This window comes from Misgurnus anguillicaudatus, chromosome 18, assembly GCF_027580225.2.
Source record: "Misgurnus anguillicaudatus chromosome 18, ASM2758022v2, whole genome shotgun sequence".
NCBI lineage: Eukaryota > Metazoa > Chordata > Actinopteri > Cypriniformes > Cobitidae > Misgurnus > Misgurnus anguillicaudatus.
Window position 1 is genome coordinate 38,074,241 of NC_073354.2, and position 27,392 is coordinate 38,101,632.

General features: G+C 36.5%; 1 protein-coding gene across 1 annotated transcript in view; it reads right to left on the reverse strand.

Moving 5' to 3' along the window:
* The window catches only part of disp1 (dispatched homolog 1 (Drosophila)), a 52,833-nt gene extending 26,423 nt beyond the window's left edge, over window positions 1-26,410 (reverse strand). The window contains exon 1 of the mRNA XM_055186785.2: window positions 26,235-26,410. The gene's annotated coding sequence lies outside the window, so the exon portion shown is untranslated. The remainder of the gene's footprint in view (window positions 1-26,234) is intronic.
* Window positions 26,411-27,392: the final 982 nt, after the last annotated feature.

Sequence of the window (27,392 nt, forward strand, 5' to 3'; positions counted from 1 at the left end):
AGATTATTGACATCATGCACCTCAATAACTTAATATTAAAATTCACAATACAATTCAGACCTCAACAACGAATTAATGATGTCAACAGACCATAAAGGGAATCTCACAGCTTCAAAACAACTATAATCAAGAGCATTCAAGGCATAATGTCCAAATGAAGGGTTTGGTTCCAAAACGCAATAAATCCATTTTCGAAAAATTTCAGGAAAAACATGTTTTTTAATACCAAGATGAAAACCACTATTTTCTGTTACAAACTTTCACATAGCATCTTTAGGTTATAAAAACATAAAAAATTCAAATCCATAATTTGATTTTCAAAGATTTATTATAAAAACTGATAATTTTTTTCCACAAAATGCAATAAATCCATGACAAGTTTTTTTTTCAAAATGCTATAAATCTATTCAATCAATGTATAAATGTGCATTCATCTTTGCCATGATATATTCATTTAGTTGACTAGTATTATACACTGATAAAAAAATAAACATTAATGGCATTAATCAAAACACTTACTTTGTCGTATAGTCATTGCTTCGGTTATACTTGACGCCGTCGCTTAACATTTTTTTTAAAGCGATCCACTGTAAAATGTTTTGGTCCTGCTCGATTTTCGTTGACTTTGAGTAAAATTATGGGAAGTTTTTCATAAAAAACTTCAAAGATGCTGTCGGGAGAACAAGCACACGTCTCCCGAGTGTCTCTCGCGTAAGTTATTGGATGTTGATGACTTACAATCTTTCCCGTCACAGAAAACCATCACAGGTTTATCAATGCCATTAAAGTATTATTTTGTTTTTGTTTGTTTGTTGATCACGAAGTGCAAAGTTGATGAGGAAAAATAGGACTCCGTGTACTCAATGCACCGCCATTGTTTGTTTACATTGTGTGGAATGGTGCGCTGTAATTTGTGGAGCGGATTTATTGCGTTCTGTAGAAAAGGAGGAGTGGCGTATATCGCGTAAAAAAGGGAGAAAAGATGACAGAATAACACTGCAGATATTGGATTTTGCGTAAAATTAAGAATTTACTTTTAAATACTGACCTGATATAATACTAATTCTGGCAGTAACTCATTTTTTTTTAAAAATGGCGTTTATCGCGTTTTGGAACCAAACTCTTCATATACCACAGAAAAAATGACATTGACTACGTTTACATGTACACCAATAATGCGATTATCTCCAATAATCAGAGTAAGGACTTAATTACAGTAACATTTTTGGAGCTATAACCTCTTCACTTCTGTTTACATGCAGTTTTTATTTTCTGATTATTCACACATAGCCCAATGCATAGCACAAAGGATGAACTCACGTATACTGTCCACTGTTTAAATTTACTTACGTTAATGACAAACACGATCTTATGGACGTATTCCATTATTTAGTGCCGTGAATGAAGACAGAAATATTATGACAATGCCTGTAACAATTTTAAACGCTGCTGTCGCGTTATTCGAGCTGTTTCTGGGATGATAGCAGACTGCTGTCAGCAAGTCGTGTTCACAGAGTTCAGAGAAATATTACTAATGTCAAATTTAAAACTATTTTGCGCTTAAGGTGTGTGACTAAAACACACACACACACTTCAGTTCTGTATAGATGCGAATAAAGTGTTAGCATGGATGCATACTGGGATTAAAACCGGCGTACAGCACCTCTTTTTTAATACGATTATACTTACTGCGATTATGAGCCTAATCGCATTATTTCTTTATGAAAGTATTGTGTTTACATGAGGCAAAGTATAATCGCAATATTGCAAAAAATCCCATTATAATCGCATTATGAGGGTGCATGTCAATGTGGTCATTGACTCTGCCCTTTGGTTGCAGTTACAGCAGTCTTTCTCAAAATGTGGGGCGGGCCCCACTGGGGGGAAATAGGAACATTACAAGTGGGGCGTGACAAACGGCAGGAAATTTGGTCATTTTTGTGCCCATCTCTATTAATTACACTCAAAACGACACATTTAAATATAAGCCTAACTTAAAACAACACCAGACTGTGAAGAAAATGTCACCCTGAATCATAGCCTACAAAAATGAATTAACGTCGGAATGAAAGTGGAACAAAAACTTACAAAAGGTATAAAAGTTAACAAATGGATAGGTTTGTGACAGCAGAGAAAACCAAGACCTAATCAACCAAAAAGCCAGGCGAAAAGAAAGTATGATGACTTTGTCTGAGACAAAATGCAAACACAGCAGCATTATTCATTTTTTACTTTTGAACAAAGTCGTATTTTATACATTTGCACATTTCTTTTCTCTATTGAAAGTATTTAATGCTGTTATGTTTTAAAATTTGATGCAATTAAATACATTTCAACAGTTAAACTTAAAGCCTAGTTGATTACCATTTTGTTGGGGCAATTGGGGACAGGTGGGGCTCGGACCCCTTCCCTAACTACAGTGGGGAATTGCAGAAAAAGTTTGAAAAACATTGAGTTACAGTAAAAGCACAATTACATTAGTCATCATAAGTAATGACAGATAATAAACATACTGCCAAAATTACGCAAAAACAACTTTTTATATTCATAATGGATATAAACGTTTTAATGAGATCCTAAACGTCCATCCACATCTATGTGGACTAAGGAGGTGTCATCTTATGTACCCCTCAAGAAAGGAGAGAATCTGCTTGTGAAATGCTGAGATATTTTCCTTTCTTTTATTTTGGATATAACAGGACCGATTTCAAAATTTTAATGGCTTTTTGCTTTATTTATATTCTCTAGTGGCACAGAGGATTAAGTCTTGGGAATGTAGGGTTGTGATCTGTTTAACCTAATTTGTAGTTTGTATATTGTTATTTTATTTTAAAACTAGAACTACAAGCTTCACATTTCTACTTTTAAACCCTCTGGTACACCTGCTCTATTTCCATTGTTAAGTGCACAACGGTAACCTTGTGTTCTGCTTAAAAAAGTATAACTATTTTGTGTAGTAAATGGCATTATGGTACTAATGCTGTTAAAGATCCCTGCAATGTCATGTTAATTGGCCCTAAAAGACCTGAAACTGTGATAAATTAGCTGACATTAACAACATTATTGCACGGTTTAATTACATAACAGATTGAAATCTTTAACCGATTAAAATCTTTAAACAAACATTTGTAAAAAGGCGACCACAAAAAACAACAAAAAATTATAAGTACATTTGTAATAAATGACCATAAAACCACAGAAAAATCATAAGCGGATGATAGATTTCAGCTGTAGCTGCTCGGTTACGCCCGCGACTCGGCAGCCTGGTCTTCATCCTGATCTGCGTTCTTGCCAACATAAACTAAATCACTTCACCCTGTATGATTTCACTCAGCGGCCCCAGGAAAGACCTGAATATGTGTGTGCGTGTGTGTGATTTTAATGAACAGGCTCATGCTAACAGCGCTGTGTCATGTTCCCAATGAGTGTCATGAAGCAACAGCTGTCGGACACATTACAATTGTGAAAATAACACAACAACAAAAAATCCTGTGGATATTTCTCTAAAACGTGTGTGTGTGTGTGTGTGTGTGTGTGTGTGTGTGTGTTTCACACAAAACATTTCATGCACCTTGAGGAGTTTGAGATAAACTGGTTTGTGCATTAGTTATGTGGTTAGTTTAGCATCACACCAAGATAAAACATGAAGTTTTGTTTTAATGTTAAAATATCCTGCACTTATAATATGCTATATTATTTATTCTTTATAATCTGTGTGTATGGTTGTAGTCAGTAAAGTTGTACTTCAGCTCTTGGCACATTAAATGTTGAATTGTTCGCTGGACCACATGTGGCCAAATTTTATGCCAGCTAAAGCAAATGCGCCTGTCAATTGAATCATTTTAAAACTGTAGAGATGTGTTCTCAATTATATTACAACAACAGAGCGTTTGTGTAAAATCTGTGGTCATTTTTAAAGTACTTAGTATTTTCTCCGGTGCTGATCATCTGAAATCACCTCATAATTACGTCTGGGAATAAAAACGGCAAAAGTTAAACATTTCTAAGATGCTAACAATGCAAAACAAACAAGTATTAGTGTGCAGCAGGTCTGTTTGTCTCTGTTATTCATCTCAAGTTTGGACAGAAGAAATTTCTAAATGAAAACAGATTTTCTATGTACTGTGAACAAGTCTTTAAAAGTTTACCTTTTAAAATCACCATGAAAAGTTATCAATTGTAAAACATTCGGGGCGCATTATTCCAACAAACAAACCACATTAGAGTCATAAGATATACCAAAACTACTGCAAATGTGCAAATCGCAACAGACATACCATAATGGCTTGCAAGAACTGAATGATTTTAATACTTCAAAGGTTATGCATAGTCAGAGTTTTAGGTAGCAGAGAGACTGATGAGACAAAGACGGTTTTAGATTCTTTTCCCAGAAAGAAAGTCAAACATTTATGTCAGTTTTTAAATAAAGTTTGTAATTAATAACTTAAAGCATCATTGTATCACATACCGTATATCCAGTGTTCCCACACCTTAGTTAACTTCAAATTCAAGGATCTTTCAAGGTCTTTCCAGGTGCAATACCCTCAAATTCAAGGACTAAATGTGGGGACACATTTCAAGTGAGAGCAAGGTTACGTTGTGTTACCTTTTAAGATACATTGTTACAGTTCCGTTTCGAGGGAACTCACGCTGCGTCACTGCGGTGACACTTTGGGGACAACTCCAGGGGTACGTACGACTGAATGTGTATATCAAATTCAACCAATAGTGAGGCTTAATGACAAAGACAGGGTGACGTGAGAGCCAGGAAGTATATCGCTATCTGAAATATTGCCAAAGACGGCTTTACAGGGACGCAGGAAGTATATCAAGAGAGACACAGCGTCTCGTTCCCTTCTCAGGGAACAACAGTTACATACGTAACCCGAGACGTTTTCATGTGTCAAACACAACTATGAAAAAAGCATTTTGGTATGAATCAGCATTCACATACAGAAGATATAAGCATTTAAAGCGAACAGTTTAGCACGTGTGCTTAAAAAGTCTAGAATGTTTATGATATTATGTATGAAATAAAGTCTTACCCTGTTTGATCTGCAAACCGCTTGATGTCGACCTTAAGTGCAGAGCATCGACATGCTGTTTTTTGATCAATTAAACCATTATAATTTCACATAAAATGAAGATTTCCAATATAAAGACAGTTGTCAAGAAGCCTTTGAGTTTTTTTGCCTGTCTGCAGAAAAGTAGCAAGTTTTGTTGAGAATTGCCAACAGAAACATTAGCGTGTGGGTACCAGCAGACAGATCACAGGCATGATTAATGTGCTTTGACAAGTGTGCCCTATAAATACATACATGTGTGCACGCTTGTGTCACACTAACAAATGTTTCTTACAATGCACATGTGTTTGTGTGTATGCATGAATATAGTGTGCAGAGATTAAAATATGTTAATGTGATGCACATGTTCATTTTTTAGATGCAGTTGTGTACTGAACCTAAGACTTCTCAACAACAGCACCAATGTTTGTCAAAGGGTTAAAGATTTGTATAGTATGAGCTATAAGAGTTGCCTGCCTTACCCTACACATGAATGAAAAGATTTTCCACACACTCGCTTTGACAGTAATGACGAATAAAGGTAGAAAAGTGATACTGTGGCAGGATAATGGCACACTGACACATCAATAGAAGCTCAGACAGGAGAGATCCGGGTCTTTATGTATGTTTAACCCTTTGTATTTCAAAAGAAAAGATCAGGTAACAAGACATAAAAACCAGCTGCTCCTTATAGAGGTCTGCTTCATACCTGTGATCAATATAAAAATGTCACTTACAGAATATTTATAGGATTCACATGACTCATATGGAAAATATATACTTTTTTTACAATAAATGGGGTGTGTGTAGTGCTTTTGCAGCCAGATATTGATATCTTTCAGACTTTTAACTGAGAGATGCATATTCTCTTGCCAGATTTGGATTTACTGGGTGATTATGTGGGTATTCTTAGAATAAAATTTTGTTGTAAAAAAAAAGATTGCCTGAAATGAATTCTTCATCCATCGAATGAGTTTAAACTACATTAGTGACCTCAGGATTCAGTCCGATCTTACACAGACAGTTTTCCAGGTGTTCCAAGGTAGTTGGGATGAATAAAACACTGGGGAAAAAGTGACAAGGAATAGGAAAACGCCAAGCCAAAAATCTCCACCCAAGCTGCCCTGTGCACACCGATTTTCCAGAAGAACTATAAAAAAAGTGTAAAAACTACAAAACCTGTTTGTTCATGAAATCTGTGAAGGTTTCTGTAACCATGAGGAAAATTTGATTTATTATATTATGTACTGGAGATCTGTGCACCTGTGAACTTCTCATGCTAATACATTACTGAGATTGACATGTTTCAGGAAATTACCCTGTGAAATATTTTATTCTTGTTATTTTCTAGCTCACTCTGTTTTCACTTGATGTTGGTGTTCATTCGATGGGTGTTTAAAGAGTTAGTTCACCCTCATGTCGTTCCACACCCGTAAGATCTTCGTTCATCTTCAGAATAGCGCTGTCACAATTATGAAATTTGGCTGGCGGTTAATTGTCTAATAAATTGTGATGATTGTCTGTCTTATTGCTTTGAAATTTACTTCTCATAATTTTTTTGTTTGTTCATGAAATAATTTTCACACATGATCCTACTAAGGTCATATTGGTACTGGACCACATGTATGTGGCTGTAAAAAAAATCTTTTCTCAAGTATAACATCCTTCACTTCCCTGAATTTGGAATTGCTGTTTTGGAAATGTATGTTTTACCTGGCAGCTCATACTACTTATCAAAGTTTTGCAGCATTTCTTTAAATGTTTTTTTCCACTTTATTGAATGAATATGGCTTTACAATGTTGTTTATACAAGCGCTGCAGCTCCCCCTTGTGTTTTTAAAGATATGTGCAATCATTGTGGTGATCTGAAATCATCACTATGAGGTCAAACAATTACGATGAGACAATTATTTAGATTGTCATGTTAAATGCTGTTGTGTAGACCCAAACATTACTGCTTCCACAATAAACGAAAGCGTTGGCTAACCAAAACACATTATTAAAAAGTTACTGTATTTAAAAAATCAACAGTTACTGTATTTTACAAAAACAACACATTCTCACCTGTGAAAAGTTATCCCATTTTTACGGGAATATAAAACTCTGCAGGATTTACAAACAGATACAGGCTGCGCAATGTATCCTAAAAATGGTGGACGGGACGCATCTACATATTTTTTAAAAATTACATGTAATTACGTATCTTCACTTGTGTATTGATGATAAACGAAGGTCTTATGGGTGTGAGATGACACAAGTGTAAGTATTTCATGACAACATTTTCATTCTGGGGTGAACTAACGCTTTAATGTACTGTTGTACAGAATGAGCAGTTAATATGCAGACCTAAGCAGGGCAGAGACATTTCAAAGCCAGACGAGTGCACAGAAGCCATAAAAATAGCAACAATGTGTCAGACAATCATGTCAGTGTTAAGGTCTGAGATGAGAGAAGAGAATATTTCACGGCATAATGAGCTTTAAGTAGTTTTCCAAACAGTTTCCAAAGTGTTAATATCCGACTGAAAAGATTTATGGGAGGAACCCTAACAGACTTTTTCAATAATGAAAAGAAAAATCTACTGCCGTAATGAAGCGACCCAAAAGGAAACATCAATAATTGCTCTCAGTATGGGCTTGTTTTTTAGTTTTTCCACCCCACTTTGAGGAGCTTAGAGGACTTTTAAGAATGAAACACATTTAGTGATCCATTTTTCCCAGTGGCTCATTGTTGTGGGACCCGCTAAATATTTGCTCTTCCCAGCTTTGGGTGTTAGGATGAGAGGACTTTCTTTGTATGGAAAGGTCAGAGGCCTCCGGGCTCCTTCCTGGAACTAAACCGGAGATCCAAGGTTTTCCATTTTGGAGAAAGCAGCTTGCCAGACCACATTTGTCACATTGATGAAAGTAAAGCCAGACTTACTGGACAGACACAAAACAGAATCCCCTCCTACAAATAAATCCTAAACTTTAGTAGAAAAACATTGCTGGAGTTGGGAAATTCATTTCTGTAAATCGATTAAAATTCCCCATTCAATTAGAAAGTATAAAAAATTATTTTAGTTTTTTTTATAACGTTTATCTACTGTATACAGGCCAATCCTAACACTGATGCAAAACAAAATAATTTATTGTTAATATCGCCACAAACAACTTCTATGAAAGCAAAGGATGATGGGTGAGGTACTTCAGCCCTGTCATTAAGACAATAATCTGGAGTTTTATCTGACGCCAGAGCAATAGTGAAGTTTAACAGCGGCAGATGATCAAAGGACGTCCGTGTGGAGAAACGCTGGCTCACCAGAAAGTTGCTGTTTGTAATCAACTCCTATGACCGAACATTTAACACAGATGTGTTTGATGCCTGCAGCAAAATGTTGAGATCTCCACCTCTCTCTGTTCTTCGTGTCCATGATCTCTCATTCTTATACGTGGGGCCAATTAAATCAAGTTTTGCAGATCACCGGTAATGAAACACACGAAATGATGTGTATAACACAAAACACAAATAAGGGGGATGAAGAATGCTTAAAGAAACTTTTCAAGTGAAATATAGAAGAATGTAAAAATATCAGTGGCAGGCCGTGTATCTTACAAACATCTAGGCCTTCTGGGTTTCCATCCAAAATTTGGCAAAAAAGAAAAAAAAACAAATGCGAATAAGGTCCTTTTTTATAAAGTTGTTTGGCGAATGACGGTAACCTAGCAACCAACAGTAAATCAAAACAAGGAACATGTGGAAAATGGAGACAGGACTGCATTTAGTTACGATTGGGCAAGTTATAAATTTTGCTAGCAGTGCAGCTTGTAATTGCCAAACTAAATGTTGTGCACAGAAGAAGGAATGCAGCATTTTTGATGCAGGCACTAACAGCAAGGGCATTGCGACGACGTCGAGCCTTATATATGGTAACAACAACAAAAACAGCTAGACGGTCAGTCCCGTGGGTTTAATGTTCGCTACGTCCGAATTTATTTGGGAAATGCATTTCCATCTACCATTTATTGCATTTACTCTTTTTTGCATAAGCAAGCGTAAAAACGTTTTTGCGTATTAAGGAATTTTTATTCAAAATTAGGCATTTCCATCACTTGTTTTGATGTTATACTTAAAATCATGGTTATGGAAATGTGGCTAGTGGTGTCATATCTTTAATCCACCTTTTTATACCATAATTTTGATGCCACAGCTATATAAACCATCAATAGGCTATTTTCACAAAAACGCATAACAGGTCGTTACGTATTTCATGCAGCAAGAATGAATGCCATGTAATAGAAATATTTAAAACTTTGCAAACTAAAATAACTAGTTTCCGGTAATGACCGATGAGCATTCACGAAATAATGTGTTTCCAACGTAAGACATAGCATACGAGACAATGTGGGGTAGTGACGAACATGGTACGCATCCCGGATAGACGCATGAGTGAACCATTTTAAGCCAAATAAAAATCTACAGTATAGCTAAAACTACTTACTTTTTGCAGATTTTCTGACTGCCATTTTTAGCTCTTTGCGCTTCTGCACTCCTCACTACGCCACATCATCTCATACGCTAGTTCCTATACCATGTGCAGGAAATGCACTCTCGAAACATAAGCACTTGTCATTTGTTACCGGACGCTAGTTATTTAAGTTACCGTACTTTCCGGACTAGCCGCATAATTCAAAAATGCGTAATTAAGACGAAATAACATATATAAGTAGTCACAGTGGACTATACGTCGCGTTTATTTAGAAAATGATTTCACAAAATCCAAGCCAAAGAACAGACATTTAATCTGGAAAGGCAAGTTATTCAACTAAACAATAGCAGACCGCAGAACAGCATGCTGAATAGATGTCTGTACGTTAAAGTAATATTATCAGTTATTTAAACGATAAACCATAACATACAGAACTTACCTGGAAGGTTGAATAGTATAAATTAACCGAACAAGCCAACTACCGTGAAGTTCGCAGAATCGTCATTCCACATTACTGAATTCATTGAATTACATAAATACAGAAGCATCATATAGCGGTCTCTTGCGGCTGTAGACGGGAATGATGTCTCTTGCCTCATAAATGTCAAAATTAATTCATACTGACTTACAAGGCGCACCTGACTGACTATAAGACGCAGCACCAGCCAAGTTATGAAAAAACACAAAAAATACAGTATAAAGTTTTCAATATTGATGTTTTTCTTACAAATTAATGTCTTTTTAACCCCATGGAGCTGTGTGGTTTATATCTGTGAAGGATGGATGGACTTCATTGGGCTTCATATCAGAAGCCCCATTTATTACCATTATAAAATTTGGATAACTCAGATTGTGTTTGTCTGAATAAAAGATCATATACATATACATATACATCAAAGATGGCTTGTAGGTGAGTAAATTATGGGGTAATTTTAATTTTGGGGTGAACTATACCTTTAAGCCTGTCTTAGAGGAGATCAAAATTGTGATTTTTAATCAATCACTGCCATAAACAAATAAAGTCGTCTTGTGCAAATCAAAAATGAGTTAAATTAGGAGGAAAGACGTAGATGTGCTGCACACCTCTTGATGTTACAAATTCCACCTCAAGATTCTCACAGCACTCGTCCCAAACCACCGGACACCAGAGGTCAGAGGTCAACGCTCCTCAACCCACTTCTATGCTGTTAACAGGCCTTCAAAAGGTCAAAGTGAAGATTACAGAACCTGACCGGGTGCTTGACAGACCCTTCAGTTCACACAAACCAACTGATAAACACGCAGACTTTCAACACATAAACACCTTCATATCAAAATAAAAGTCTTTCTTTATAACAGCTGCCTGAACGGTGTGATAAGGTGGCTTTAATGTAAAGTTCTGTAATATTCTGTAAGTCCCCTTGTGGTAAAAATCTAGTTTTTATTGTTGTGTTTTTTATATGCTTTTTAATATAATTTCTCCATGATATTGGAGTTTTCTAAAGACAGACTGAAACCACAGTATGGAATCACCTCGGTTCCCTACGTCACAAACATGTAATGTTCCTGCCGAATGTAGCATCTATGTACATTTATATCTATGGTCTGAGCCCATGCGATAATTGGCAGGCGGGGTCTAATTTGCATATTCATAGATCTGTGTATACTAAATGAGGCAAGAGTTACATCTAAGCTGTTTTAAAGCATGAAGAAATCACAGTCACAGGAAAAAAACTTTATATGTGTGATTGTGATGCTTAAAGATGAGTTTTAAGGGATAAATTATCAACTACAGGAGGATTTTAAACATTCAATCAGACAAATCATGTATTTATGTGCCATCTCAAGATAAACTTACAGTATACATAATAATAAATGTGTATGTTAATATGTGTTTGGATATTTTTCAGACGTTACAGGAGCTTCTCAGAAAGAGAACGAGTGCTGATTCTTGCTCTACAAAACTACACACATAAAGATCTACTCTCTCTATAATGAATAAATACAGCCTGCATTACAAATACATTTGTGCGTCACTGGGTTCACAAAACAAATATGATGTAAACTACATTCATGCTTTTTTTCAACATAGGCACCACTTTCCTTCCTTTCAGCTGCGCCCAGGATAAATTTCCAGACATTTTCTAACAGGAAGCATGTGGTCCACATTAGAGAGCTAAAGTCCCATCATTAGCATTCGAGAGGAAAAAAACTAACTACACAACACAGTTGTTACTTTAAAAAAAAATCTGACCCAACCTACACATGGCATTACAGATACACGATGAGACCATGAACATTCACAGTCATAAATATGAAATACCAGCTGTGAAATTTAATGAGATCTGATCTGAGCTAACAAGTATGAATTCCCTGCAAAGAACACAAATGAAGCAGATTAACATCATTTTCTTTTGATTAAATAAGATCGGACAACGTCTGAGAAACGTTTTGAACTCGCATCCCCCGCTGTCACAGCTTGCACTCCGACAATTACTGCGATAAAGTCTGACGTGCTGATAATCACCAAACATTAATAATAAAATCACAGCTGTTGAGAAAAAAGAAAAGATAGAACAACTAAATCAAACTCCTTCCTGAGGAATGTCCTTTATAATGTTAATATACAGACATGCATTTACTCACAGAGTAAAGTTAAACCATGCAAGACAAGAGAAAATCTCTCCGTGTAAATATATGGTGAGCATTCTTCATATCACCCAACCCTACGGCACAGAGCCTGTGATCAATACATGCATTTCTCTCATTCCTGAGACACATTCCTTTACTCTGGATTGACGGGAACGTTTGCCCGGTAAACAGAGACAATCCATCAAAAAACGGAGAGAGAGGGGGGGGGGGATTTAAAGACCCCATGACCTTCTATTAAAGGGGACATATCATGAAAAGCTGACTTTTTTCATGTTTAAGTGCTATATTTGGGTCTCCAGTGCTTCTATCAACCTAGAAAATGTGAAAAAGATCAACCCAGTAACTTAGTTTTGGTAAACCATGGCAAGCATGTAAAATAGCTCATTGAAATTTGGCTCCCCTTGTGATGTCAGAAGGGGAACTTATTATTAATAATACTGCCCCTTAATCTGCACTATCGAATCATGACACTAACATTTAGTGCAGAGATCAGCTCATTTGCATTTTAAAGGACTCCTCACCCAAAAATGATACATTTTTGCTCACACACCTACAAAGTGGTCATTGTGAACATGTTATAATTAGGGCTGTCAAAATTATTAAATAATCATCTCATCGCGATTGTTTGACCTCATCGCGATGATTTCAGATCACCACAATTATTGCACTTCTCTATAAAAACACAAGGGGGAGCTGCAGCGCCTGTATAAACGAGACCGTATCAGATGGTGCTCCTTAATTGACAGTGTAACGCAATACATTGCAAAGCCTTTCAATACACTGAAAAAACAGCATTTAAAGAAATGCTGCAAAGCTTTGATAAATTGTATGAACTGCCAGGTAAAACATACATTTCCAAAACAGCAATTCCAAATTTAGGGAAGTGAAAGATGCTATTTTTAAGGATCTGTTAGATTTTTGCAACCACTACAGACATGTGGTCCAATACTAATATGCCCTTAGTAGGATTGGCTACTATTTAAGGCCTGTTCTGGTATAGTCAGTTTATTTTTATTGCATTTCTATTTTCAGTTATTTTCTTTATTGTGTTTATTTCTTATGAAGAATTTTCAGTTTTTGAAAGATATATTCATTACATAAATACTTTTAAATATGCATTATGTTTATTAATATTTAATGCCAGGTAAACCTTGCAAAATATTTAATTTAAATAATCACAACAATGTATGAAAATTATTTCACGAACAAACTGTATGAGAATTAAACGTCAAAGCAATAAAACAGGCAATTAATCGTCACAATTTTTTAGACAATTAACAATCAGCCATATTTCATAATCGTGACAGCCCTAGTTATAATTAATTATCTATGATATATTGACCTAGAACTTAATTGGCATGCTGTCCAACAACTTATTTGGCCTGCTGTCCGATGGGAAGTCTCCGAGCTTGGAATTTTAGGCCGAACCCAGAAATTACCCCCCTTTAACTGGGATAGATGTACTAGCTGAGAGTGATGTGATGGAGTAAAGAAGGGTTGCTGCAAAAACCTCTTTGTACTGATTGGTTGGATCACATGACCATGCTCCTCCCGAACATAGTTCAGATAAAAATACTGAAAATATACTTAGGTTAATCTAATAAAATCTATTTCATCCAGTGTCTTTGTGAACTTCTATTTTAATATATATATATATATATACACATTGCGGGACATCTGGTCTTCATCGTGTCGCCTGACAATTTCTCAATCTGTAAGAGGAAACATGGAAAACACCATTTCAACACCGCAAACCTGGAAAAGTAGCCAGCAAGACCTCCAGCTCCCTTCAAGAGCTCTTTACAATGACACCGATTCACAATAACATGTTTGGGTACGACTGATCATCTGATAAAAAACTGCATGAGATAGTAAAGGTCTGAGCTTTTGATATACATCCTGAAAATGGATCAAAATCATTCTGGGACTGTTGACAGTAAATCTGATTTAAAAAATAGAGGAGTACAAATGTGTCCAAGCAACTGGATGAACGTGAACAAACAGCCTTTATTCACATCAGAACTGATTCACCTCATAAATTCACTTCATTAGGACACTTAAAGTCAACCGAAACGGGAAGTAGTTTAAGCTCCCAAAATCCCAAAGTCTCAATGTAAAACAATAACTTTAAAATCTGTCTTCCTGAAAAACACATTGTGGATGCAAAAAAATAAACTAAGAAATTGTACCATTTGTAGTGTTTGTTGAGTCATGCTTAACAGGACAGTAAAATTTCATTTATTTTGTATAGATTTTCATTTAAATTTGGAACAAACAATTTTGGTGTCATGTTGTGTTGCTCAATATCCGACATAAAAGCAAAGTCCTAAAGAAACTATTAATTTACAAATCTCCAGTGTTCAATCAGTCAAAAGATTTAGTTAAAGAGGACATTAGTATAAACTTTATATCATCTATTAATATCTATTGATGTCAAAGAAGCAGATCATCATTTATGAGCTACATGAATAAAACTGAGATGTTAGCTGCTGTGTAGTAGGACCTGTCGATCTTCGTAGGACATCCAAAGTTGACTGATGTAAAACACAACATACACAGTTTTGCAAAAAATAATATTAATATTAAACATAATTTATAATACTAAAGCAGTGACGAGGACCTATTTTCGCATTCTGAGGCTGCATTTTAAGTAGTTAGCCATCAAATTGGGATGGCCTTATTAGCCTTCAGTCGAGCTGCCGTGTTGCCATCGGTTTTGAAATGCAGCCTTCAAAGGTTGCAGCCTTCGAATTGGGACAACCTACAGAATCTGACCCATTTTGTGGATGCAAAAAATAAACCAAGATCGAAATCACACAGATTGTAGTGTTTATGATTTGTTTTTCTTATACGTCCTACACTTGGATCACACTTGCTGATCTGTTTTTCTTCAATCTGGTATGAATAGATAGAGCAGGTCTTCGATAAGAGCGAGCGGTTCGAAAGGAAAAGCACAAACTCACTGCGGTATCATGGGACGATCGACAGAAATGTCAGGAAAAGTGAGGTCAGTCTCGTATCCGCTTGCCAAGCATGAGCACATCTGAGTGTTTGTTGAATGGATAAAGAGCTTGTTGGACTCGATGACTTGGTTTGAGAGGCTTTTGTTGAACACAAGAGAAGACACGCAATGATGTGGCACAGCGCTGCTTACAAAGATTTATTCTTTATTTCCGAAATAAAGAAGCATTGTCATTTCATTCTGACCATTTTTGCTTCAATTTGAATAGCATGAACAGCATTTCTAGCTAAAATATTTGGATCCATTTTAAAATGATGCAATTGTACTGAAAGAAATTCATCAGAAAGTGTGAAAGTAAAACAGAGCACAGGTTCAAGATATAAACCATCCTTCTTCTCTGAAACTAAAACCCACAACATATTCAACAAAAAGTGCTCTGTGCCGTCTCAATTCAGTCGCATACTTAACTCCCTTCTGTATTCAGAAGTAAATAAATCATCATTCTTCTTTGCTTTTCTCCACAAACACATGCTCGAAATCCCGACCGGATGCTTCTGTAATGAAACAAAACAACTACAGCAGCACGACGGAAAATAACTACAGACTCTTTGATTTGTTCGTATGTCTTCTAACATTGTACTTAGACGCTTTCACTAATGTAAGAGGAACCTTCTTTAGCAAAACTCACTGCCATGTTGCTAGGGTGATCTGAGTGGTTGCTAGGTTATCGTTATGCATTTGCTAACATGCACTAGTTAACATTAATATAGGGTACGTTTATGATATTCTGCTCCGCCAAAAATCTATGGCTAAAGTATAGCATCTGAGTATCACTTTTTATTTAATGTAACAGTATAGTGAAGTTCAACTTTTAGTATACAGTATGTAAAACAGGATTAACATTTGCTTCTGCTTTAGGGTGGCTGACTACAACAAAGTAGCGCATACTGTCAGGTTGACTCACATTGCCCACGTGTTGGCTACGTCAGTGTCCAAAGTTGCCCTGACACACCAAAAAGACAGCGGCCAAGTTGCACGTCCGGTCTTCGCCTGCGGCAGCAGTTGGTGATTATTATGGGGCGTACACACCAAACGCAAATGTAATGATTTGTCCGAGTAGATTACATATGAAGTCAATGCAAAGACACGAATAGACACAAACAGATGCGGGGCGATGCAAATGATGCAATTCCTATTTCTTATATCCTATTCACCTCAAACACGTCTTACCACAAGTTGAAAATATTCAACTCAAGCGAAAAATGAGCATGACACAAAGTTAAATTCTAGGGCTGTAATGATTAATCATGTGTCCCATTAAAAATGCCTGTCTGAAATCGATTCTGAATCGCAAGGCTGCGATTCTGTGTTTCATGCACAGCTTGTGCGTGTACTATGGCGTTTCGGAGAGTAGGAAGTCCTCATCAATCTAAAATCATTATGAGTCGGAGTCGTTTATATCGTGCATTTAAAACAGCAACACTCGTTAAACAAAATCATTTAAAATATTCTTTATTATCATGAAAATACCTGAAACAATTTAAAGAACAGCGATATAAATATTCCTGTAGACATTTCCTGGAATAGCGTTTGTAATGCTACTTCTTCTGTGGCACAAAGGGTGTTTTTGCACGAGAGCGCCCCCTGGCATTTGGATGTGCCGGGATTTCACCGTAATTCATTCAAATTTATTAATTGAGAAAACATGCATTTGCATGGTTAATCGTTACAGACCTATTAAATTCCACGAGTAATCTAGAGTGAGGAACGTGATGATTCGCGTTTGGTGTGAACGCAGCATTATTCAAAATAGGAAACTGGGAACCCGTCCACACGGAGACGCGTTTAGCTGTATAAGTAAACATTTTGTATCGTATCGGCATTTCGTCCAGACCAATCCGGCATTTTGGGAGCCTGAAACTGCTATATTTTTTAAAACCGAGTGGATAAACCGCAAGGGTGTCGTGTGTATTAGAGGTCTTCTCGGGTCCAAATAAATGCACCCGACCCGAATCACCCGAACCCGACGTGCATAATTTTTTTTTTTAAAGAAAGATCCAACCCAAGACAAACCCGAGAAAATTATTTCAGAGTCCGAGCTGAACCAGTGGCATTTTTTAAACCCGAATGTAAACGGCACCGACTGACATGTGTGCAGTCTGCAGCCCCACACGCAGCAGTCAGACAGAAACCCTGCTGGTCTCGCAACCAATTTGGCGAGCTGCTCCATTTGTTTTACTTTGTTATCTGAAAACGAAACCCAGGTAATCGCTAAAATGTACATTTAAAATTGACTGACATCTGTCTCAACGAAATTTAACCTTCTGGCAGCCACACAATGTCGCAAGTGCTCTTGGCAAATAGAGGTGAGGTTTGACGCACACACGCAAGAGTTCTGGTTTTCGGGTCCGTTTGGCAAAAATACATTCATTTTAAATTACCCGAGACTCGATGCCGCTATTACTATTACCGACCTGTGTCTGAGGCACATGTGAAACTTTTAGCTGAAAACGTTTGGAGGACACCGAATGCCAGCTGTTTTTTCAGCTGAGCGCCAGCTTTCTTTAGCCGAGCACTTTGGTTGCTGTGATAGTTCTGATTTGTTTATCAGTCATTCTGCGATGCATGAAAATTGCAGAACTTCCATTGTAAACGATTAAAAAAAGGCCGACGCGGGCGTAAAAGCTTTGGTGTGCATGCCCCCTTAGTCAATTAAAAGGTAAAAAATAGTCCTAATGTGAAATATGTAGATCCCCACAAAGAAATCTGATTTATTTAAATATATTTCAAATGTTTTATATATGGTCATCAGATTTCTGAGAACCAACGAACTTTAATAAATTAAACAAACCCAATAAAATGGTATGAGCGAGAAGTTTGGTCCATGTCCAGGGTCGGTACAAAAGACTCACAGCCCTCTTTCTGTTTAATGTCAGCCTAAAATGAACTCTTCATCAGCCCAACATATGGAGCTAAAGATTTACTGCGCATATGAAACACACTCCCAATGCTGGTCGGTAAATATGACTTACATTTGCACATTTTTTCAATTTATCTCATTGAATTAAGGGTGCAGACTTACGGACGCTGTAGCTCGACTCTGAGCAGCACTATCCGTCTTGAAGGCATCTAAACATGATAAACGCAGGCCGGTTGTGTAATGAAACGAATGCGGTGGACGGAAGGCAGAATGTCACAGACTTCCTCCTGTGGCGATGAGAACTACAATGATGAAGTTATTAAAGTGAACTGGTTTTTATGGATCGTCAGACTACATCATAGCATGTCATTGGCAGAACCCACCATCTGTTATTCGTACCTTCTGTAATACCCTTCAAAAATGTCTCCTGCTTACTTTAAAGAAAAGTAAAGAGTGTTTATTTGGATAGCAGCCCGTCGAGGCCTTTATCCGCTTTGGCATCTATTTCTAATAGAATTCCACCTTAAAGACATTTTTCCTTCCAGACGCAGAAGGTAAGTTGATGTTTTGTAGCAAAAGTCGAACGAAAACCCGCGGCCGTATTTCACAGTAATTCGCCCTGACGTCTCTATCCACTGCGGTGACATTTTGGAGGGAACTAAAAAAAGTGGAACTAATACACAACACCTGTTTCTTCTCGACATCCGCCATTATATCAAGTATACCCACACGGACAGCTGTGCGGACTGACGGCGAGAGAGCGATCTGACAGGCTCGGAGCTGACCGTAATGACTTCGACTGTAATATTTCACATGTGACTTTTCAACGGCGTCACACGTATCGATTTCTTCCATCTACGGCTTACGTACTCAGGAAGTCCGACAAAAGAGCTGGTTTCAATTACTGGAGCCAAAACGCATGTGACAGTGCTGACCATCATATGCCAGTCCAATGTATGATAGACGCTTCAAAGACAACTGCACCAAGTTAAAGCTACAGAAACCCATTAAACTGATTTATCACCAGTATGTAGTAGGCTCAGGCAATAAAGCTAACTATATATACACACAGTAGCTATAGATAAAGATATGAAGAGTTTTATGAAGTGCATCTAACATGTTTTTCTTGTAAATTAGCATTTTATCAAACTCTTATGTTTAGTTTCAGTAATTTCGCTTTGATTAATGGCAATAAAGAAAGTTATTAGTCGGTAACTGAAATGCATTATTTTTACAAATCTCGCTTAACTAGACATGGGTCGGTTACCGGTTCCAAGGTATACAGAGGTTTTTAACAGTCAAGGTTTCAAAACCACTTGATACTGTCTCCAAAGTATGAGTTGTGTTTATACAAAATTCATTAAATCATTAAGTCATGTGATTGATTTGACGTTTACGTTTAATATACTTTATGAAAATATTATATATTTTTTAAAAGTATATTATAATGTAAAGAATTTTTTACCTGGCATTTGAAAAGAACACATTTTAGTGTTGCAACCATGGTATTTTTGTTAAAGGTTATCATACCGCCAGAATCTTATGGGTGATTCTCACGAAACCACGGTACTAATGATTTTAGCTTTAAAATGTGTAATATAGTAACATTAAAAAGCATCAGAATTAACACAATACTGTGTTCTACCTTGCACAATGTGTGATTTCAACATAAGAATTTATAATTGTGAATTTTATCTCATTTTCTGCTGAAATTCTCATTACCGCAATGTGTCCGGCTGTGTTTGAACCGGCTGTGTTTTCTGTCACTTTAGATGACAGAAAAAATATTTACTGAATATTCATTTATAATAATAATGAAGAAAAATGAGGAAAATGATGTGTCCATGCCTGATGTTCTCATCCTCCGCAACACTTTTTGAGAACAGTTTAAGCACACATACAGAATTTTAATAAAGTTTGATTTTGAGTGACCAAGCACATGGACCAGTTACTTCAAGATGGCTACCAGATAAGATCATTTTTTACAGTAAATTTGAAATATTGCTTACACGACATTTTGAGTATCATTACCGCAACAGATGCTTATTAAATGTTAATTTAATTAATAGAAGCATAATACTTTGATTTTAAATGCATGTGCAGAATCTCCAAATTATGTTCTTTCAGGTTTGTCATGTCATTTTGAAAATATGTCAGTGTTGATGTTTTCTGACTGTTGCGGTAATGAGATTTTTTAGGACTAATTTTTTAAATTATGTTACAAAAAGTGTTAAATGATAAGTAAAAGTTTTTAAATGTAATGTTCCCATTTACTCCAGACTTTGTTTTTCAATGTCTGGTGGGAAAAAAGTAAATTTAGGCTATTTTTACATTTTCATGCTTGACATTTTTAAAACCAAGTTTTCGTGAGAATCACCCTTGTACCGGCCCATGCCTACATTTAACCCCAGTGCATTGTTTAAATTCACTAAACTTTCGTGTTATTTGTGGATGAAAATTTTCACTAAATTAAACTGCTTTAAAAATATATCAGATTAATACTATTTTTTTTTTCCATAAATCTTTTTTGCAATGTTAATGATACCACATGGTGATCAACAGTAAAATAAAACAAAAAATATCTCTTTGCAAAAAGGAAAAAACACCAACAATGAAGAATGCATGATTATATAGTGTCATGGCTTTGCAATTAAAACATTTCGTTATAATGGAAGTCAATGGGACAAAAACAATGCCAATGTTTTTACTAACCTTTGACATGCCCAAGGCGGTGATAAAGGTTAAAAAAAATCCAGTCTATAATCACTTTTTATATTGAAAATCTGTCATTTTGTGAGTTTTTTCCCAAATCAGTGACATCCCTTATAACTTGGGAATTAAAAAGATAAAATCATGGAATTTAAAAAACATTTGGTAGGTTTGATCAGAGCTTGGGTTGTTTAACAGATTTATGCAAAAAAATTCAAACAAAAATGAATCCGATACATTTTTACAGCGATTAATTGAGTGGATGTTTTCATCCACGAACAACACGAAAGGGTAGTAAATTTGTGTATTGTTTAAACATTTTCCCAAAATATGTGTCAATATAAGATTTGTCACCAAAAATCATTCAATTTGCTGAAACACAGAGAAAGTTTTGCCAAATTAAGACTAAAAAAACAATAGTGGATGAAAACATCCCCAACAACACATGAGGGGTAGTTTTTTTTTTTTTCAAAATCCTCCACTTCTAAAAAAAAAAAATCCACTTCTTTGGACAAGACAGTAACAGTTGCAAAATCACTAAAGATGCAAATATAAATAATGCAAATGATGAAAGTTAGAAAGTAAAAATGAAGAAGCTCTGTGATGCGTGTGGCTGCCACATTCGGATTATATTCAGGTCCAAGTACTCACAGGAAGTTTAAATGTGATCAACGGTCATTTTACATTCATCTTTCGTGCACTTCGACATTGCGTTTAACGGATTCTGTCATTTCTTAATGGCGTCAGGCCTGGATTAAGCAAATTTTAAGTGAAAGTATTTGATTAACGTATAATATGTGCCAAGAGCATTCGGTCAATATCATTATCTCATTTTTGACAGAGATGGCGTTTAGTGGCTTTTGCATCTGAGCTTTTAATATAGATATAAATGTTTTTGGTCTTTTGATGGTACACAGTATAAACCTTAATATTTATGTATTTCCTCTAAAATGGTTAAAAAGTAATGTCTTTTCAATCGAACAAACCATTACTTCAACCAAACTGCTATACGCACAACCGGCGCAACGTCATAGAATGTCTCTGAACAGGTTCACGCCCACTTTTGGGGGAAATCGCACTAGACGTTCCATTGACTTCCATTCAAAATAGTGGAACAAAGCAACGTTCGTACACAGCCGGCAGGCGTAAATAACTTATGAAATCACTCAGATTAAACACGTTGAGTAATTATCTGTCCACCCTGCCGGCCATAGAGCGCGAAAGATACATTAACACATTTAATTTGGTCAATATAAAAACATGTCTCTTTCATTCTCCCGGCATCAAATTTGTGTAAAAACGCTCCCTATTGGCCACAGGTGTATTAACCGGACAATAAAAAAGTAACACATCAAGTCAAAAGGGAAGCAAGTGAATGATTTTACTTAGTATTTGAAATTTACTTAGTATTTATTTATTATGTCTTTATATTTAGAGTAATGAGTGCACTTTTCCGTCCAGCCATACAACTAACTGGCTAAGCGATATTTCCAGCAATCACTGGATGGCGTTGTTACACAAATTTGACGCTGTGAGAACGAAAGGGACATGTCCCCACATTGACCAAACCAAATGTGTTAATGCATCTCTCGCGCTCCACGGCAGGCAGGATGGACAGACAAATACCCAACATGTCTAATCTGAGTGATTTCATAAGTTATTTACGCCTGCCGGCTGTGTAAAAACGTTGCTTTGTTACGCTATTTTGAATGGAAGCCAATGGAGGCGCTGCTTTTTTAACCCCCGAAAAGGGGCGGTGACGAAATTTACTGTCAAGTTCCCGGATGTGCCGGTAGTCCGTATTGTACCCTCTTTTATTCAAATTTGCAATATCCAAAAAGTAAAGTAAATGCATCTTAAATTAAAAAATACTTTACCTGTATATTTACTTATTGCAAACCAGCCCGGGATGCTTTTAATCCTGAGCATGATTTTATTTAATTTGAGATGATTTCTCTTCTCTTATGAGTTTAACAACGATCCATGAGATAGTTTAACTCGACTGCCAAATTAACTTTGACTGAAATCTAACCCTCTGTTTCCAAAAGAAAACTGTGACTAATGACTCATTTCCTTCTTTTCTCTGCCATTTAATTCTCTGTGTTTTAGTTGCATTAGTAACTCAATCTGGAGTGCTGAACAGCTACTACAAGCGCAAGGTCAAAACCAGATTAGCAGAGGTCAAATCTGCTTTAAATGACCCGAATCTGGACTACTGTCACCCTGAAATCTCAAATGGTTACACTGGAGTTTCGGTGCCAAACTGAAATATTTTGCGGTTGATTCATTTAATTTGCAAATATGCCAACCACAAATTCAATAAACTAGTCAAGGTTTTTGGTTTCAAATTTACCCAAGCATACAACAACAACATAGAAAACCATGCAAAGCATCACTGTGCACTAGAGGCGTAAAGATCTGCATTAAAATTATTTGATAAAAAAAAAATATATGATTTTGGCGCAAGTAAAAACCTAATAAATGCATTTAGCATATACTGGCAAAACAACGCATTCATGCATTTCTACACAAATCAACATCCAGCTGTCAGAACGAGGAGCTTGTTTGTGGGGTGTAAAAGTAAATGCTGTGTTCTGATGATCTCACACACAACATGAGCACACACATGATGATGGATCCTGTTAACACAACACTAATGCAATTTCACACGCTCTCAGGTCCAAACTATAAAGCAGCACACGCAGCTGCTCGCAGTCGCAGCCAGCTGTCACGTAAAGCGACGGTCACATGACAGCCAAACCTGGAGACACCTGGAGGAAGACCTTGCTCAGCTAATGAAGCAACAGTATATGAAACCACATGAAACATCTTTCAAGATCTTCTAGTGTTTCAAAGTTAAATGAATGTTTTGTAGAGTTTGTAATAGAGACGAAAAACATTTCTGAGCCGATAGCGATATGGATTTTTTAGATAAATCCTAGAAGTGAAGAGCATACAACTATTCTGTTGTCATTGTCACCCAATTCAAAATAATCCCATATTATGAGCTCTGAAGGGTTTTTGATTGCCAGGATATAATCTGCACTGATCATTGGCTGTTTTTGAACAATCAGCTGATGTCCAATAGTGGGAAAAAAGATATATATCCGTATCTTTAGTTTGTAGCATATACAGTGAGTCTGTAAATGAGTTGCAGTCAGCAAGGAAGCAAATATGCTAAGTGTGCAAAATAAAAAGCCAACGAACCATATAATCACGCTGGACAGCAAATAAGCAGTTTTAAAAGGACAGAAAAACATCTTTCCATCTTTTATTGTTGATGTCAAAGGTTATTTGTCCAATTTGTCCAATTCATTGTTTTCAAGTCTTCTGTCACTTGGCCAAATCTGGAAGATGACCATAAAGACATCTTGTGTGAGATTACACACTCATCTTCCTAATCCATGAACAAAACATGTTTGGTACTATGTTGTGTCAGTACTTCCTAAAGTAAAACTGTGAAAGATGCCTTAATGCTTTAACTACAAAAAGTAAAACAGGTTGTCATTAAATCATAAGATTCAAGAGTGATGCTCAACAAACCTTCTGCTTCCTTCCGGTCTGCATCCACAACAAACTCACTATTCACATTATAATGACTTCTGAGTTATTTCTGTCTTTTTGATTGATTCTACAGCTTCTTATCATGAAGGTCAGAGTTAGCAGAACAACATCTGTTTTCCTAACATCACTTTATTTTGGTAACACATGCTGTGTGAGCGGAAAAAGGAATCCAGCCAGTCACCGTCACCATAAATGATCAACAAAAAGTGACACAAATGACAAAGTTTTAATCTGGATATATTACATTTCTGGGTCTTTGTATTGAGTGCCAATGTTTGCCATCATTATTATTACTAATCCAAGAAAAGTAAAACTGAGATCAGTCTCCTGTAACACTTCAATTTCATTTGTGTGAGGATCACACAATCCTTTACCTGATATAACTGCTTAATACATGGCCATTGATAAACCAGCACCATCTTGTGGATGAACATCATCATGGTTGAACCTCATAAAACTGCCCAAAGTCAATTTTTTCTGAAAGCAGATTTTAGGATCATAACTATGCTTTACTTTGTGGCATCCAGCTGTCAGCTCTGATGTACAGATAAGTAGAGAAAGAAACCCAATTTCCATTGCACTTACTTATTTTTGGCTTTTGCAAAGATTTCCATATTTCTCCTGGGACTTTAAGAAACATGGTTGAACTTTCATCATCTAACCTTCTCAATGTCTTGAAATCACTGATAACGTATTAAAGCAAACAATGCGGGAAATGAATCAGGGAGTTGGCTGATCTGATCCAGCAAGCAAAGACAAACTAAAGTACAGGATCTCCTGAAGTTATTCCCAGACACAATAAATCTGTGAATGCTTCAACATCAAGGGTCAAGACATAGACATTTCAGTAAAACATTTACAATCTGGGTCAGCAACCTGTCAAACAGCAACATATCAGAGGACAAATAAGAACAAAGACGAATAACACTGCAGATGTCTGAAAACCTATTTATGCATGACTGGAAATTAATCTAGATGTGCTGCATCTTTTAACCAGTAAACTATTTCTAAAGGAGAAGGACAGAACAAATAAAAAGAGAAAATATATCCTACTACGTAAAGAAAATTTGCATTATTGTCAATGGTTTCTCATTTATAATACATTTTTTACTCTGTTAGTGCTCCTGTATAGCTCAGTGGTAAAGCATTACGTTAGGAGCGTAAAATGTCATAGGTTTGAGCCCAGGGAACAGACATACTAGTAAAAAAATGTATACAACATTGTAATGCACTGTAAAGTTACTATAATCCAACCATTCTTTAAATTAAAAATACTGCTGTAAGAATAATTTTACAAAAAGAAATAAGTTCACACTACAGTCAGTCATTTCATTAAACACTTTGCTAAAAAGATTTCATTTGGGGTAAAATATGGCACATCTGAATTAAATTTAGGGTGTTGCTGTACCCCTTGAATCTTCAGAAACATGTTAATTATGGGAGATGGGGTTTTAGAAAAAACTGCAACAGTTTCTCTGGTGGGAAGAGTAAACACACACAGACACACACACACACACACACACACTGGTGGCTGCGCAGACAGATGCATAACAATGCAGACTACTGCATTCCTCCTGCAACAATACAACTCAACACAATGATCTCAGTCATTTCTGATCCAATACACAACCAGCTGAGGTTCGAGAACATGCGGTCACTGTACGTGACATATCTCAACACAAACACACAAAAATAAAACACAAAATACATCCGCTTGACATTGAAAAGTTGTGCCCTCAGCACGCGTAAGTTTTCTCATAATCTGAATGCTGATGCGACTCGATACAGCATGAATACACGATAAGAAAGTGTTCGTACATGAGCGCCGTGATTTACATACGCATGCGTCATGATGCACGATACGTCATAAAGAATTAAAAGATACAAAGTAACAAAGGCGCGCCAAATGTATCTTACCTGAGTGCTGCTATGAACGGTGGTCGAGTTTGAGTTTAGCGTCTGTGAGAGCTCAGATGATCATAACGTGAGTGAGAAGATGATGATGATGATGCTGATGGGGTAGGTGGGCAGATCTACAGGAAGTGAGGGGCAGAACCCGACCCGACATTCACACAAGACCTGTCCTGCGCAGATCCGACGGACAACAAACACACTGCTGGCTACTAGATTCAAAACAGCATACTACTCGCACTATTTCAGTAGTGTGGATCATAACGTGGATGGATCATCGTTATGTATACTAGACAATATTACACAGTTGTCACGTGACCTCCAGTAAAAGTGTTTAGATTTTTACATCTTGCAACTTCTGCCTTCATGTGACTGAAGGGTTTGGCAGAAGGACTTTGGTCAAAACATTGAAGAAGAAGATTGGGCTATTGTATGTGATCATGTGTATAGAAAATGTACTTCCCTTGGGATTCATGAGCTCAACTATTAGGATATACTATCTTACATCGATGCGTATGCTTATAAATGTTTCAAGTATAAAAACATAAAGGTAAATTCATTGTTTTTGGTACTGCAATTTTGCCATACTGTAAGAAATAGAAAATAGTGTAATGAAAGATCTCATTGAACTAACTGCTTTGTATTTATTGAATCTTAATGTGAATAGCCTGATTAAAAACGATGCAATACAGTTATTTATTGTCCTTGTATATTTAGCTAAAAAAAAGCATTTTGTTACTTTGGTCTGCACATGCTCCCTCTTTTAAAATGTGGATCTTACAGATTGTCACATGGTTGGCAATTAAAAAGACAAACATCAAAAATCTGACAAATTCTGGCTGCGTAGTAAAGAGCTCCCTTGACACACACACAGAGACACGGGACTGCCTTTAAAGGGACCATGGCATAAAAATTTTTTAAGATGTAAAAAAAACCTTTGGTGTCCCCAGAGCACATATGTGAAGTTTTATCACAAAATATCATATAGATCATTTATTATAGCATTTTCAAATTGCCCCTTTGTAGGTGTGTGCCAAAATGTGCCGTTTTGGGTGTGTCCTTTAAAATGCAAACAAGCTGATAATGCAAACACTGATCACCATAATGGCGATTTGGTGCAATTCAAACTCAATTGTGCTGTCAATTATTTTCTCTCTCTTTCTC